Below are 2,593 nucleotides of genomic sequence, written 5' to 3'. Positions count from 1 at the left end.
TTAGTGAGAATTAGAGAAATGATTAAGCCATTAGTGTAATTAGGCTCCATGTTCAGCATTTAAACTGCGTTCATTTAATATGACATTATTCCATCTGCTGTTCCCTGAGGCAAAACTGCCATGTATGGTGGCCTTAAAAAAAAATCCTCTGGAATGTATATGACACGATATTTGTTTGGGGAAAGACATGTAGAATATGGCTGCGATTGATAATGATGACCCGAGGAAGACATGCTTCACGACCACAGAAAAGGAAAGAAGAAAGGAAGAAAGAAAGACTCACTCTTCAAGCACTCAACTAAATTACACTCTTAGTGGTGACTTTCTATAATGATATATAGTTCTGGCCTAAGTTTTAAGATTAATCTTAATCTTGAACTAAATTATAGTCAGACATGATTTGCCATTGAAAAGCCCTTTCAGTTTATTACAAGGGCTCCTTTTCCCTCTCAGTTCATGCGAATGCCCCTTTGCACACTGTGTGACTGATGTATTACTTGGAAATACAACCTGTAAGTTTGATTCATTTGCACTGCGTGATCAGCAGTCGTGCACGATCGCCCTGCTTTCGGATGGCAGTAATGACAGGTTATCAAACTAGGCCTGAGAATGCTCACAGACAGCTTACTGTGGCCTGATTGATAACAGTGCGGATTACTTCACTGTTGCTAACTCTCTGAAGAAAGAAAAAAAATGCTACTGTATGATCTTTCACAATGAGGTCTGGCTATGATTGCAGGAAAAATGCCATTTGTGTGTGTAGGCCTACGCGTACTGGCACAACCTGAATGAGAGTGAATATAATCTAATGGCTGTCAAGTGGACATCGCAAACATGTGACTAGTTCCATAGCGTTTGGACTACTGATACAAACCCAACTCAGCTGACCTGTCCATCTGCTCCTGACTGACCGTGTTAGGAAGAAGCTTCACTTCTGTAGATGTCATCTGACTGGACTGTTGTGTTGAAGCTATTCAAAGACGATACACAAAAAATATAGCACAATCAATTAATCACAATCAATCACAATCAATTACAATCACTCACCTTCACTGAGCAGTGCTGCCCAGAGGGGGATTTATTTAAAGCTGCGTTGTGCCAGTATCTATTGCACTAAACCGTGCATGTAAAACTGCACTGATGATATTAGTGACAGTTACACTGACAACACCACAATCAACACCTGTAGTCACACTGATGATATTAGTGACAGTTACACTGACAACACCACAATCAACACCTGTAGTCACACTGATGATATTAGTGACAGTTACACTGACAACACCACAATCAACACCTGTAGTCACACTGATGATATTAGTGACAGTTACACCGACAACACCACAATCAACACCTGTAGTCACACTGATGCTGGAATGGATTCACAATGGGACTAAGATAATCTTTTGTGTGTGTGTGTGTGTGTGTGTGTGTGTGTGTGTGTGTGTGTGTGTGTGTGTGTGTGTGTGTGTGTGTGAATAATTCTCATGCATGAATTAACTAAATGACTTTAACTTGCTTCCCCATTGTCTGTATTACCGCTAAGCTCTGGTGCACAATAAGCATAACTATCAGATCATACAGGATTTACAGGCCTAAATCACTTGTTTTAATTTGACATAATTTCCTTTCATTTCTAAAAACTGTTTAAATTGCATAGACTTCACAAGCATTATGAACTTTGATAAAAGTCAACAAAAACTCATCTCTCATGCACTGACTGGCAAATATTCCTTAAAAAGCACAGTTCAAAGCCTACCAGCCTGCTTTATTTTACTATCACAACGGAAAAAAACAAAGGCAGATGAAGAAAGTCTTTATTACCCCAAGGAGGTGAGTGATGGTGGAACATAAACCTGTGCCCAAATGGAACAGATGGAAGTTTGGTGACTGTAAACCCCAGAATGTCCCTGAAATCTGCTCTACTGGTGACTTATGAAAGCGATCTGTCAAAACAAGCGGGATGTTCGTTAAATAATATGCTAATGAGCAGTGGCTGTCTAACCACAAATCAAGTTTAAATTGTCATCTTAAATTGCGGGGCCAGAGTTCTTGTGTCTGATTACTGAAGTGCAGAGTCTGACCTGTGTGTAGTTTGTGTTCCTCTTTGCACGATCATCATTTCTGCAGATTTTCCATTGACAGAATGATCCCCAAAGCATAAGAAATCCCTGAAAAGGGGCTGGAAATTTATGGCAGATATAACAAAAACAGTTGGCTTTAGTAGAGTAGAGCTGAATAATGATAAATATGGAGAGGGCAAGAAAGTAAATCAGGTCTTTCACATGAATTTAGAATATGATACAATACAATACTGCTGCTTTTAGCAGTAAGCAGCGGTGAACAGTAGAGAGATGAGTGGGTGTGGGTGGTGGGTGTCACCACTAGTGTGGATTCTTTAAAAAAAAACAAACACTCCATCACAGGTCAGAAAGGTAGGAAAGGAGACATCTATGTGACATTTGAAGATGGAGTTGTTGTGGGTGTTTACATGCCAGGTGTCAGTGGTGTCACAGACTGGCATTCCAGTGTTCTCAGTGTGGTTCCAGTGTGGTACACAGACTTCAAAGAGCTGCAACTGTGCTCACACGCT

The 2,593-nt window shown here is 40.3% G+C and overlaps 1 long non-coding RNA gene across 1 annotated transcript; it reads right to left on the bottom strand.

Annotated features, from left to right (window-relative positions):
- Positions 1-874: 874 nt before the first annotated feature.
- On the bottom strand, positions 875-2,372 carry LOC143518370 (uncharacterized). The gene is made up of 3 exons (XR_013132160.1): positions 2,085-2,372; positions 1,825-1,946; positions 875-970 (listed from the first exon to the last, which is right to left on the bottom strand). It is a non-coding gene; the product is annotated as an uncharacterized LOC143518370 (long non-coding RNA).
- Between the last annotated feature and the right edge of the window lie 221 nt (positions 2,373-2,593).

This window comes from Brachyhypopomus gauderio, chromosome 7, assembly GCF_052324685.1.
Source record: "Brachyhypopomus gauderio isolate BG-103 chromosome 7, BGAUD_0.2, whole genome shotgun sequence".
Classification (NCBI taxonomy): Eukaryota; Metazoa; Chordata; class Actinopteri; order Gymnotiformes; family Hypopomidae; genus Brachyhypopomus; species Brachyhypopomus gauderio.
Note: the sequence above shows the minus strand (reverse complement) of the source record. Positions and strands in the feature narration are given on the sequence as shown.